The sequence below is a fragment of the Carassius gibelio genome, chromosome B24 (assembly GCF_023724105.1).
Source record: "Carassius gibelio isolate Cgi1373 ecotype wild population from Czech Republic chromosome B24, carGib1.2-hapl.c, whole genome shotgun sequence".
Lineage (NCBI taxonomy): Eukaryota > Metazoa > Chordata > Actinopteri > Cypriniformes > Cyprinidae > Carassius > Carassius gibelio.
Genome location: NC_068419.1, coordinates 9,636,301 through 9,650,791, shown reverse-complemented (window position 1 = coordinate 9,650,791; position 14,491 = coordinate 9,636,301). Strand labels below are relative to the sequence as shown.

General features: G+C 38.8%; 1 protein-coding gene across 2 annotated transcripts in view; it reads right to left on the bottom strand.

Moving 5' to 3' along the window:
• LOC128013669 (catenin delta-2-like) overlaps positions 1-10,183 on the bottom strand; it is a 275,599-nt gene extending 265,416 nt beyond the window's left edge. The window contains exon 1 of one of the 2 annotated variants that reach the window (XM_052596797.1): positions 9,348-10,183. The gene's annotated coding sequence lies outside the window, so the exon portion shown is untranslated. The remainder of the gene's footprint in view (positions 1-9,347) is intronic. The other variant, XM_052596796.1, reaches the window with a different exon arrangement.
• Positions 10,184-14,491: the final 4,308 nt, after the last annotated feature.

Genomic DNA, 14,491 nt, shown 5'->3' with positions numbered 1-14,491 from the left:
TATACACAAAATACAGTGCAATCAGTTTGGACTTAGCACAGTGCTCATTCAATAGAGTTTTGAGTCTGAATTTAAATTCGACTAATGTTTTAGCACATCTGATCTCTTCTGGAAGCTGATTCCAACTGCAGGCGGCATATTAACTCAAAGCGGACTCCCCTTGTTTTGTGTGAACCCTTGGCATTTCTAACAGACTCGATCCTTATGATATGAGTGGTCTGTTAGGTTTATATTGAATGAACATATCTGCTATGTATTTAGGTCCTAGGCCATTTAGTGATTTATGAACGAGTAAAAGTACTTTAAAATCAATCCCAAATGTAAATGGAAGCCAGTGTAAGGACCTGTGGACTGTGGTCATATGCTCATATTTTTTGGTTCTAATTAGAATCCTGGCTGCAGTGTTCTGGATGAGCTGCAGCTGTCTAATGGTCTTCTTGGGAAGGCTGTGAGAAGACCATAACAATAGTCCACTCTGCTGGTGATAAAGGCATGAGTTTTGCCAAGTAGTGACTGAAAAAAAAAACTAATTCTTGCAATGTTTTTTAGATGATAGTATGCTGGTTTAGTTACTGCTTTGAGTTGAGTTTTTAGCTACTGATTTAGTTTTTTAGTTTTAGTTTAGCAAAAATTATTTTAATAATCAACCATCCCTTCATTTCTTAATTTTTTTGTCTTGTTAGTTTAGATTCCAATTCAACTTCTTGTAGGGTGCGACCAATTTAATTCAAATGAGATTTTAAGGAAGGTGCCAAATTGCTCGAAGGCAGCAACACATGTAAGTGAAAGCTGGAAAAGTCACCTGCAAGAAGTCATGGATTTCCAAGGAAAACCGTCATGTGCTGAGGTTGAGGATGGTTTAAGGACGTCACTGATGTGGGAGGCCATCAATGCTCTGTATAGTCAGCAGCGACTTTAGAGAATATAATCTGTTTTTTCTCACCCGTGAAAAACTGGGATAAGGCTCAATATTATCTCCAAGGTCAACCTGATCCTGGCAATGAAAAGAAGTGCCCAACCAGAGGAGCCTGACTTGCCTTTCTCCTCCTTATCACCATCTGAACACACTTGTTTAAACAAAGGCAAGATGGAACAAGCCCACATTCACTCTGTCTCATGCTCTCTTTACCACATCAGTGCCACAACACCGATAACTTCAGTTGTAACCAGCAGCAACACATTTTGACAATAATAACAATATCTTTCATGCATTCTCTTCTGTGCAAAGGTTAGATTATGCAGCTATTAGATAACTTGAAAGGGCATTGTTGGTGTTCGTTTTTTTGTGGAAAACATACAATTAAAGGTCGAAGGTCAAAGCAATTTTCTCTACTGAAATTTAAAGAATTATTGAATGAAAGTTAACAAAAGCCTCAATTAATGGATAATGATAAATATACACGAACATGCACAACCTCACAGGCACAAAAAACAACAACAACATACAACAAGATTCATTTCCACAGCGTTTCCTGTTATTACGCTCTCCATGGAACACTGATCAATGTGCCCTCTAAACGGATATGAGGGTCCAGGGTAACCATTCAACCTTGAATGCCCTGCTTGTCCAATCCTTACCGGCACAACTTCCTCGGCCATGATCCATTACAAGGCTGGGGAGCAGGACCAGTCACTATGATGTATTTAAACTCTACTGCACTGTCATGGACCGCTCACGGCCCCAATTCAACAGAATAGTTCTCCCCTGCATTTATCTGAGACAGTACAGTATGGTCTGGTGGCTTCCAGACTTTTCTCGAAATTGATTTTCTAGGGATTGATTGTGGTGAAGCTTTGGGCTGAGTGTGAGATTGAGGTAATCATAAATACGAGCCAGGTTGGTAAACAACCAATAGATCCCACAGCATCCAATTGATGATATTTACACAGCAATTCATTGTCAACTTTGCCAGCACACAGATGCATAATCTAGCTGAAAATGATTTTTATTACTCCACCAGTGTTTGTGTAATACTAGACTTTCATTCTCTCTGCCAAAAACTCTTTTCATCACAATGGTTTGTCCCACTTCCCTCTAAATCCAGCTATCACAACTCCCAATGGAGTGAAGCCAGGAAACCTGCCTCACTGGTTGGATGGATGTCATGGTAACCACGCTGCTAATGCTTGCTACGGTTTTCAGCTGACTGCTCTGTTGAGGGGCTTCAAGTGATGCCCCAGTGACCAGGTCTATACTTTGGGCAGTCACTCATAAGAGACACGCCCCTCCCTCTGGTGTATCTCACGCCCCTCAAGCTCTGGTGGGGCTCTAAAGCTCAAAGTCACCCAAGTCATTATTCACGGATGACCTTCTCCTCTGTCGAAACTCTGAGATGGAGCACAAAAGTCATACGTACCACAAAAATGGTGAAAAAAAACTGATGACAAACGCCATTGCTTGTTTTGAGACCAAACATTATTAATTTCGAACTTGACAATGACAATATTGGATTAGAGAGCTACAGAAGATTTTCAATGAATAATGATTCAAATTTCATCACTAAACCAATCATATAAGGGCTCGCAAAATTTTAAAATCCCTGGTAGCCCTTTGGGCACAGACGTTATTCAGGTTTTGTAACCCAAAATAAATTTAGCTAGCCGAATAAAAAAAAGAATTCACAATGCCGATTACACAATACAATTTCTTACAATTTATATATATATACATTTTTTTTATTATTTTTTTTTTTTTACAAAATTAGATTTAAGAAAATTTTTTAATGAAAAAGGTGTCCTTTTATTGTTTCTCAGACAAATGCTGCATATTTCTTTGCGAAATTGAAATGTTCAATATTAAAACTAACTTGAAATTTTAAAACAGATCCCAGAACAAATTAAAAATTATATTAGATGCTAAATGCATGTTATTTGGATTGTATAATTTCAAAATTTGAAGCAAAAAATAGAATGGTCTGATTTTAGCTTTGTGAATGAGATGAAAAATGTCACTCTCTGACAGCAGGTGGCACTAATGGAGCAGCAGGTATTTATAGGCTGCTGCCCCTTTAAGACCAAATTCACGGATCCAATTTAATGATGCACAGGAGATTTCTTTCTCCACTGTATACGTTTACTTAAGAAATAACTGACTGTGTTTACGAGAATACGTGCAGAGACAATTATTCTGAGATAATATTGTGTGTATGTGTTCAGTCAGAAGCAAGGATATGTGAAAGAGGAATCGATTCTGTGTACATGCATTGTCTAAATCGCAGCTCTCTGTGCACGCTTTGAATAAGTGCTCTAGCTCCAAATGCAACGAATGTTTAAAATGCTTAAATGTTCAAATCGACTAGAAACAAATCCAAACAATCAACTATGATCCGTTTCATCCCTACAATTGAGTGAACAATGCAAGGAGACCGACATTTGGGAGACCGACTGGAAAAGACAATAGCCCCTGGGACGTCAGGCTAGATTTTGCTAGCCCTGCGTATGGTTTCTGAAGGCAAAGGTTAAAGCAAAGGGCCATATGAACCACTTTTGTAATACTTAATGGTACCCTTTTGTTATTTTGGAGACTGACAGTTTAGTCACAATTCACTTGAACTGCACCTCCTTATCTCAATTCACTCCTGCAAGGGTATGCTCCCTCCTGAATGAGTGGTGCTTTGTTTGTTCACCAAATCACTTTCCAAAACCTTCACCCTCTCTGCTCCTCTCTGGTGGAATGAGCTGTCCCGAACTGCTGCAGCCATCCAAACTTTCATGAACCAGCTGAAGGCACACCTTTTACACACTGCTAAACCGATGTAAAAGAAAAAAATATCTCTATATGTCTCTTCTCTGTATTTCTCATATGTCCTTTCTTGTTTACTAGCTTACTAATAAATGCTATTGAAAACTGTGAATATGTTGGATCTGTCATTAATTGCTGAAGTGACACTAACTGAAAAAAAGTGCAGCTGCTTATATCAATACTGGAAAAAAAATTATCTGCATAGTTATTCCAAACAAAAGGCAAATTTTAATTGGTAATTTTAGCTTTTCGGTCCAGTGTAACCACAATGTTCCATTCCATGCAAGAATTGTAACAATTTTGTAACTATTAACTACAAATCAAGTCTTATTTGTTTTCACTGACTGTTGGCCACATAACTGGTGGCCCTTCTATCAAGTAGCAGTTTAGTTTTTGGATGGGGACGACACAAGGGAATCAGAAGGGTAGGAAAAGGCAAACACTTAGAAAATGGTTTCATCCTTGATAATTACATGCAGTGAAGTGTGCCTCTGCAAGCAGCACCCCAGAGAAGGTTGTGGTAATCAGTCAGTCACTGCCCCCTCTACTGGGCAAAAGGGGTCTGAGGTCATTGATTCTGCTGCTAAACCTGCAGGTGCCCAACGCTGTGTGTGCATCAGCTGCTTATGGCACTGCTTTTGTAATGACCCAGAAATGCAGAAATTAGAGATATCATGAGATATGCATGCATTTATGCACATAAATTATTTAAATGTTACAATTATTGTAGTGTATCGAAATATATGTTACTCTGATCTCATGTCTCATTCCCTAAAGAACAACATTGAAAGTAGCACATCTTACCCCACCCCTATTATGTCATACTTTACCATTTTGTGGCAAGGCATATCATGTAAAACTACCTCAAACCCATATTTAAAAAATGAAAGTGTGTAAAATTACTGTGTAGAATGAATGGAATATTTCATTATTGCTTTGTCATATTCACCTCTTATCATTTCTAGACATCTTTTTCATAGAGCAGAACCCAACTGTCAATCAAAGACGTTGTTGGGTGGTCTCCAACCATGCATTTGATTTCATTTTCTACACAGCTAAAAATACGGGTCTAAAAATAGCAGGCTTGGTGATGAACGCTTTCCGCTCAAGGTGTGCAAAGCAGCTGAGGTGCAACGCGCTGACAGGACGCAGGCATATTCAGGAACATGATATGACAGGGCATTTGTTGGGATTTAGCTGTGAAGGAACAGAATCTGCGCCATTTGATTAACCCCTTCTCCCTAGCGAGTGTTTACTGCTTGATTCTTAGACCCCTTTATTCCGCCTTTCCAAAAAGAAAAAAGGAAAATCAATATGGTGAGAGACACACTCACACATAAACACACAGACAGACTCCACTGACTCAGCAAATGAGGATCAGTTGGTCAGAGAATTATTTCCCTCCACAGCATGAAAACTAAATCTAAAGCAACCATCTATCATGTGTGGAGAGAAAACGCCAAGTATGAGGAGCTAAACAAGCAGAAAAGGTATATTTTAACATCAGCAAAGCATCCTGATACTTTTTAAAAGTGTTACAAATTCCAAATACAAAACTGTAATAGGATTATGGAATATGCTCTTTTTTTTCACACATCTCCAACACATATTTTCATGCGCATCTGGTTTTATAAAAGATATCGGCAACTTACCTGACCTTGATTTGAAAAACATAATAATAATACTTTTTTATCTAGCCTATTTACAACTCTCTTGACAATTTCACATTTAGAAATATCCACCTTGTACAAAATGACACCTTTAGGAACAAGATGACACGGTATCTGCATTTTTCTTATGATAATGATAGTGTAACGGCGTCCCTGGTTATTTTGTGTCTAAGTGATATTGGTGGCAAAACTGTGGGAGATCTGAAATATGAGATTTCAAATAAGCAGGCACGTGTGAGTGTCTAATATGAAGGATTCTGCCAGGAAGATAATGGCACATCTAACAACCCCTAAAAGCACCAATTGGGACTGTAAATGAGTGTGATATTGCTTTTGTACAGCAGTTCAATAAACAGCAAGTTAAAATTTGAATAACTTACATTTTAGACACAATATTGCTAGGTCCATTTTTGCTAATGGTAATAATTCTGTAGAAAACCATGGCAGTAGGCCTGTCACGATAATACATTTTGCTGGATGATAAATTGTCCAAGAAATTATCGCGATAAACGATAATATTGTCATTCTAAGACCAGTTTAAACTAATATAATGATAATGGCATAATAACGCTGGTACACCTTTTCAAAGATCAATAAACTTTTATTTTATTTTATGGCAGATTCAGAGCAAGAAATACCAACATGTTGACTTTATGTGGATTAAAATGCATTAATTTTGTATGCTATATTATGTTTATATACCAGTTAACCAAAAGTATAATTTTGAACGATGAAGGGGCCGTTCACATATCACGTATTTTGGGCACTCAAGTTCGTTATTTCAACTGTGGTATGCGCGCTCATAATGGAAGGGACGCGCTCGTTTTTCCAGGAGTGTCCGCACCATATTTTTTTCCAGGACAGGCGCTTCAGGAGCGGAACTGCCCGAGCGCTTTGGAAAGAAGGAGACATCGATGCACGCGCATGTGTGTGTTAACTCACTGGGTGCGTAGACACACGCAACCACATGCCTACTAGAGCTCAAGATCTTTGCCCAAACCCGACGGGACCCGATAGGACCCGACAGGTTCGGGCTTAATTTATATCATCTTAAACAGGCTCGGGTCGGGCTCGGGCTTGCGCTCCGGTCATGTGATGTGTTCCGGTAAGCGCGAGAAAGATAAATTACTCTTTCTTGACAAAAGGCAAAAGAGCTGTGTGTGTGCGCACATTTGAATAATGTCGGGCTGTGAACAGGTTCAGGCTTTTAAAAAGCTGTCAATCAAAATGTACTTGTCGGGCTCGGGCCAAAACCTGTCAGGCTCGGGTCCTGTCGGACCTAACTTTTAAGGCCCGATTACAGCTCTAATGCCTACAGACATATTTAGCTGAGCAAGCCAAATGAAGAAAGCAAAAAGGAAGCCCATTTCGACCGAAATGGGCAACGAAGTTACTTGCAAAATATATGCGGTATTAAAATAAAGCAGTAGTGCATGTACAATGCAGTATCACTATCTACAAGCAAATGGAAGGCGCTTCCCAAATCTGGCCACTCTAGCGAGATGTTATCTCTTTATTCCTGGGACATCTGTGCCATCGGAGGGTGTTTTCTGCAGCGGGATGTCAACAGGCTGCGCTCCAGACTAACCCCACAACGTGACATGTTACATTTTTTTTATAAAAATATTATCGAGCTAATTTTTTTAAATCAGGCGATTAATTGATTTATCGAATATCGCAACAGGCCTACATGGCACCATCAACCACGTCCAGGAACACACAGCATTCTGAACTAATTGGTAGGGTGAATGATTTGATGACTCAAATCTTTCCAGAAATAGTATGGTAATCATTTTGTCCAAAAAAAATTCAAAACATTTAATTTTAGTGAATTCAACCCACACATTGTCTGTATCTGCTAATGCGTTACCTTGGAATCAAACCGGTTACCTTACACAGATGAATAATGAACAGCTGATAATGTAAGAATCTCATAAAATGAGACCTGACATCATCATCAGCTTATTAAGCTCCTTGGTAGCCCACAGAATTGTGTTATGTTGAACCTGTCCCTTCTGGCGCCAATGACCTCACAGATTCAAGCTTAATGAGTCAACAAAAGTGACAGCATTTTTTTTTATGCTTGCCATTGCCCATCGGTAGATGATGTTTGTTAGCTCTATATAAATACCATGCAAGTGCTGACCTTTTTAACCTGAACCTGTCAAGTGTCCATGTTGAGGGGGGGAATCTGAGCATATATAGCCATGTGGCACCTAATTAAAACTGAATCACCACTCATTGTAACCCAAGATACGTCCCATGGTTAACAGAGCCCAACCCTCACCTTAGGCTCGATGAAATAAATAATTCATATCATGGAACAGCAAATATGATGACAGCTTTTTAAACGCCAGGCTTTCTAGGTGCTCAATTAGCCTTTGGAGACCTTGATAGCTAAACTAATTAGTAATCTGTGCAGCAAAACCCATGACGGATCAGTGTCTACTGATGTACAGTTACACACCAACAAGCTATTACAATCCTGATTCATCTGAATAACTCAAATCATACTTATTTGGAGAGTTTCTCGTCTTCATCCAACAGCATTCGTGCCTGATGACCTGGCCACACGTTGATTTTCCTCGAACAAAAGAGGCCTGAAAGCCAGGAACGAAATCTGTCTGTTAAGAGATCTGTGCATATCTGTGAAAAGCACTTCACACATTCGCCCTGTTTCATCACTAGACACATGGTGCTTTTCAAGCATGCTGCCATGCCACAGAAGACAACCGAGAGACGGCAGACGAGAAGAATTAATAACGATCCGGCCAAATCTTCTGGCCCAGTAAGAGCAAACAAAACTGAATCTCTCCGTTATCTCTCTGTCCGTGCATGCTTTCAAACAAACAGAAAGGAGATAACTAAGATGTTTGATAAACAGGATCTCAATGCTTTAGACGTCCTTCTTCCCATTATCATGCTGCAAGCGGTGTGCATTTCATGCGAAACTGTGAAATTTGCAGGGGCCCGCATTAAGCATTCTGTAGATAACATTACACCCCTTTGATCCCGCTCTGTCGCTCATCAACTACAGCTCATTGAATGGGCTTATTTACAGATGCGATCAGGCACCCTGTGGAAAGATCTGCCAGTCAGCTCTCCAGATCAATACAGCATTCCCTCCTAATGGAACGCCTTCGCCACCTTTCCAGCAATGTAAAATACTCACACCTGAAATGCCAATTAATGCATTTGTAAAGAATAGTCTTGACATATGGGCACAGTGAGAGGATAACATCACTTCATGAAGGTTTTAAACGGCAGTTGAACGTGAAGGCAAGACTTTAAGTGAGGAGCTTTAAACCTCTACCCCGGGTCTACAGCCAAATCCAGTGTTTATTTTAGTACACAATTGACAAAGTAATAGTTGTAGATATCTCGAAATCCTGTATTCAGTCTGACAACGCTGGAAGTGGACCAAACTGAGCTCATGGGGATGTGCTGGTAGACCTCGTGGCATTTCAAATCATCTGTTCAGCAGAAACTCTGGATTAAAGTATCTCAAAATAGCCGTTTAGATCAATTTAACACAGTTCTCAATGTGAAAAGTAAAACCTTTGCAAATGATGTGCAGATTTACCCACCATGCCAATATTGAAGAGCATTGCTCAGGTGTTAAAGAGAGTGACAAAAATTATTCTTATCCTGATTTATTCCCAAATTCACTACACCTTCCACTTCAAATTGGGTCAGTCTCTTTAAATGAACTGCGATGCCAAAATCTATTGTTAAAATGAGCACAGATAACAGAGCTCTTTTCTCTCTATCTTTATTCGGCACATTTAGGCAGGTTTATTGGAATTGAATTGTGTGCTACTTTCATCCATCTTAACCAAAATAACAGACATCTTTAACAGAACTGAGCTAACCTGAAATAGTGCATTACCCTCCAAACAAACACTGAGTGCGATGGAATGACATTGTGCACTCACCAAATGATGTCCAGGGAACAAACGCTCTCCTCTCCCCGCTTTAAATCCGTAATTCAGCTGGATAAGAATCCTACGTTCATGCCCTGCTGAGGTTATTTAGGGAAACGAACTGCTTTCTGGATGTTGACACAGTGAGGGACAAGCATCGGCTGCTGAAGGAGCGAATCGATGCGGCTCGCGCTGAGGCAACGGAGGCAGAGCGCGCGGTGATGCTTCCTTTTCTCTATCACAACCATCCCAGCCTTCATCCACACACACACGCGCGCGCACACAGCTTTAGAGCTGAATTCATTCACAGAGCACCATCTTCTGGCAGTACATGAACATGTTTTACACACCTGTCCTTTATTCGGCATAAATTAACTACCTTCTTTTGTACCGCATTTAATGCAGCGTAGGCTATTTATTTATTTATTGCTAATTTAAACTGTGCGTTATGCTTATTGTACATTGTTTAAATTATTATCTAAAATTTTCAGTGCTTATTAATTTTGATACCCCGGAGTATTGTTTTGGTTATTTTTCTATATATATATTTTTTTACTTTATGTATCATATTTATTTTGTGTGTTCATTTTGTACGTCCGCTAACTAAATCTAAAAACACTTCGAATCCGAAAATGATTATCTAGATCCAATACATGCTAGAGAATGAAATCACAATCTGTTTTGTACATCTTTCAGACAAATTTGCAATCCTGGTTAAACTGACAACAATTGTGTTATAGCCTACTGGGATAATTTTCAAGGGCGTTTCTCGGACCCCTGGGCAGTATAGCTTTTGGCTCAGGCCGCCCCTCGTTCCAGGTGACCCTGCATATTTTGGTCGCGTATATCTGCACGTGCTCTCTGTCAACAGGGATAAAGTAAACGCGCTTTAACTCCCGCGCATGCGCAATCGAGGTCCTTCGAGTTCAGGTGACATCATTCTTTTTGGAGCTGAGCGGCGTCTTTTGTGCTTCACACCAGTAACTACGCGGTTAGAAGTCTTTGTTCTGTTAAAAAACACTGTAGTGATAATTTGATATCATATTCTCATTATTAATGTTAACGTGCCCCATTAACCTCATAGCCTTATACCTAAACTAACAAATATAAACATACAATGAAAAAGAATGTGACAACTAGCCCCGGTGTTCTCTCTCTGTATACTCACATTGTTCAATACAGCAAGTCCAAGTGATCGCCCTGTCTTCTCGGTATTGAAAACATAGAACTTCTATCTTTATATTTCTTTGTCATGCAAGTTAGCACTTCTCTATAGGCTAGATACAGCATTAAGTAGGTTATTTGTGAAGCTTCACACTGTCAGACAAAAGCGCCATCTTTTGGTCGTTGAGGAAGCATGAAGCTGCCACAGAGTGTCATTTGTTAATTCAGCAATATACAACAGTTCAGATAAAAAACGCTGGTTGTGCAACGCTTGATCACTGGTCAATGGTTCCACTCTGGATATGAATCACTTTGGGTGGACTCTGACAATGACAAGGTTACGATAAGTAGACGTATTGCTTAATAAACAGAAATAGACTTTGACGTTCTTGATTAAGCAATATCATTTCCCAGAAGGGCCCTGATTAATAAAATGATGATTAATAATGACTTTGCTCAGCTCTCCAGAGAGATGGTAGACTTTCTTTTGGTGATCAGCACAGGAACAACAACAACAAAAAGTGCTAGAACAGTAAAACAATATTTCTAAATATTCTAAAAGTTGATCCAAAAATGAAAACTGCCATAATTTACTCACCCAAACAGCTGATGGTTGCCATAACTTCCAGTATTTTTTTCCATCAACTGTTTGGTTACCCATGTTCCATAAAATATCTTCCTCTCTGTTAGGTAGAAGAAAGAAATTCATACAGGTTTGAAAAACAGAGTGAGTAAATGATGAGAGAATTTAAATGTTTTGGGGAACCTTTTGAAGCACAAAGGTCTGATATTAGAATTAGTACAGAACAAGAAAAAGCTGGATAGTTTTGGTAAATTTCAGATAAAAAGATTTTCTGTATTGACATCCCTCAATTTTAAACCATGTTAATGTTTTGAACTAGCATGCTCTGTCTGCTGTCCAGTGTCCAGACGAAACCAGTAGTTCAATTCCAGGCTGCAGCAAAGTCAGATTGTGCAGAGGAATCATCTGTTTCCTATGGTCTTGTCCTGGTGGTCCTCTGAGACAAGGTCTTTACAGGGGATCTGTATCTGCGGCTCTAGTTGTCCTGGTCTCCGCTGTCTTTCAGGGCAGTAGAGGTCCTTTCTAAGTGCTGATCCACCATCTGGTCTGGATACGTACTGGATCCGGGTGACTGCAGTGACCCTCTGGTCTGGATACAGACTGGATCTGGTGGCCACGGTGACCTCGGAACAAGAGAGAAACAGACAAATATTAGCGTAGATGCCATTCTTCTAATGATGTAGCAAGTACATCGGGTGTTATGGGAAGTGTTCCCGGTTCCGGTTTACCTAATTAATGCAGCCTAAAAATCCTTTAACGGATTTGGATATTAAAAGCATATTAATATGTTATGTGTAGCCAGGTTAAAGAGATGGGTCTTTAATCTAGATTTAAACTGCAAGAGTGTGTCTGCCTCCCGAACAATGTTAGGTAGGTTATTCCAGAGTTTAGGCGCCAAATAGGAAAAGGATCTGCCGCCCGCAGTTGAATTTGATATTCTAGGTATTATCAAATTGCCTGAGTATTGAGAACGTAGCGGACATAGAGGAGTATAATGTAAAAGGAGCTCATTCAAATACTGAGGTGCTAAACCATTCAGGGCTTTATAAGTAATAAGTTATTCAGTTCATTGAAAATATTCAGCTTAAATTGTTTTGCTAAATATGCTTTTGGTATTATTTACTTTATATATTGAATATAGAATGACTGTGATAATTTAGCATTAGTACTTTAGTAATTCATACAGGAAAAAAGAGGGGTAGGTTTAGGAAAGAAAGAAAAATAAAAAAAATGACTCCCTATTAACACACTCATTTGTTTGAAGTGGTGTCCAGAAACATATCAAAAGATATTGCAGATACATTTTTTATTTTATTTTTTATAAACCTACTATAATAGCCATCATACTTAAACACACAGTCACACAGTTTTTTTTTTATGGCATGACCACAGTCAGTTTGTAAATCATGGCATTGGTATAATCTTTAGGTATAATCCTTAGGTTTTCTGTTCATATTCAGTCCGCGGGAGGTCTGAGCAGAGCTAGGTATGCATTTAGTTCAGTTCTGAACTGTTAAAAGAGAAATAATCAATAATTACTTGATAATTGTTTTGTTATGATGTGCAGATGAGTTACATGAATGTGTTACCTTTTATTTGAACTGAGTTTAAAGCCGTTTTAACCTGCGAAAGTGTGGTTTTAACTTGGGCTGCACGATAAATCGCGTGCGATATTTAATGCACATCTTGTCAGTAAAGCTGTTTCTGTAATCAGCGGTAAATCTCCATCACCTGCGTGCAGGGTCGTAGCTGAGGTTTGCAGGACCCCGGTTCTTGTTTTAATCAGTGGGCCCTGTTTAAAATTGATTACTTTATATGTTCATTCTATTTATAGATTTGTGCTATTTGCACCATGTTTAAGTTGTTTCATGCTTGTAGGTGTCCAGGTGCAGAAAACAAATAGTTAAATATAAAATAGCACTGCATAGTCTTCACTGTAAAAATGTATTTAACAGTCAAACCGAGATGTATTCAGACACCTTCAACATTTCTTACATTTCTTACATCACAGTTCATTTGCTCTAGTTTATAAAATGGTAATAAAATATGACTAGAACTCAGAGTTAAACTGACAGAACTAATTCAACTTGATAATGTCAGATAACTTTGAGAGATAGATATGTTATGGATTATAATCAACCAAAAGGCAACTGTTAGTATGGCAATAATGTTAGTACACAACTATCAAACTTTGTTGAACAATTAACAAGCAATGCTTAATTTTGTTCAGTCTGTGGTGTGAAAAGGTTGCATTCACAATTCAGGAAAAAAAAAAAAAAAGTAAGCAAAACATGCTGAGGTCAAAGTATAATGTTTGATACCATTTTTTTTTATACCAATTTCATTAGTACTCCACTGTATGAAGATATATATATATATATATATATATATATATATATATATATATATATAGTGTCTGAATAATTTTTTGTTTGATTGTGCACTCATTCCTGTTAAAACTACGAAGTAATACAGTCAAGAGCAGTGAGTGATTTTATTTCTTTTATTTTCTTGGATTAACATTACAGCAGCTATAGCTAAATAGGCGCGGTCACTTTAAAAGACAATGAATGCATCCAATATAATACACATCACATTTTTTTTCCCAAAAACTTTCACTTAAGATATAACCGACCGTTTTTTCGAACATACTTTCCAAGACGGGTATTTTGAGATATATACAAAAAGAAGCAAATTCTGTGTTCAAGTGTTTTGAGACGCCTTTCTCTGCGTGAGCCTGAACACCAGAACACCACGGTGCTGAATTGGGCTCTTTCTCATCCTTTTCTGTTTGTTTAAACTGCTATTTGTATTTGTTCGTTCAGGCACAGGAGGAAGTTCGAGGAGAACTTCGCAAAGGAGAGCTTGGTTCATTGTTGCTGTCTGTGAGACGCGACTCTGAGACTGTGAGATGCGTGCGCACCGAACACAGCGCATGAGTTGAGCTTTTCTGCGTTCATTTTGTGTTTGAATGATTTAAACTCTTTTGAATGTTTAAATTGGAAAGTGCGCAGGCTTAAAAACACATGAAAATGATAAGCTTTCGTGACGACACGCAGCAGTGGCCTGTTAACTGTCCTGATCATCTTTTTAGGCTAGCCTCAACCAGACAGTTGAGATCGCGGGGGGCCACACTCGTCCGTGGGCCCCTATAATCGTCACCACATTTCACCCCACTTGCGACGGCCCAGCCTGCGTGAAATGTAGGCTGACGAAATGTAATATGTAAAAACTTCACTGTATGTAATAGTTGTAATATGTGAAAAACAATTTTGAATAGGATGTTGAAATGTTAAACATTATTAACACAATGGATCATGTTTACACACACTTTTCTTAAATCTGACATGGTGAGGCTGTTGACATTGTTTTTCAGTGCAGCATATGGTCAAAGAACAGACACGATGTA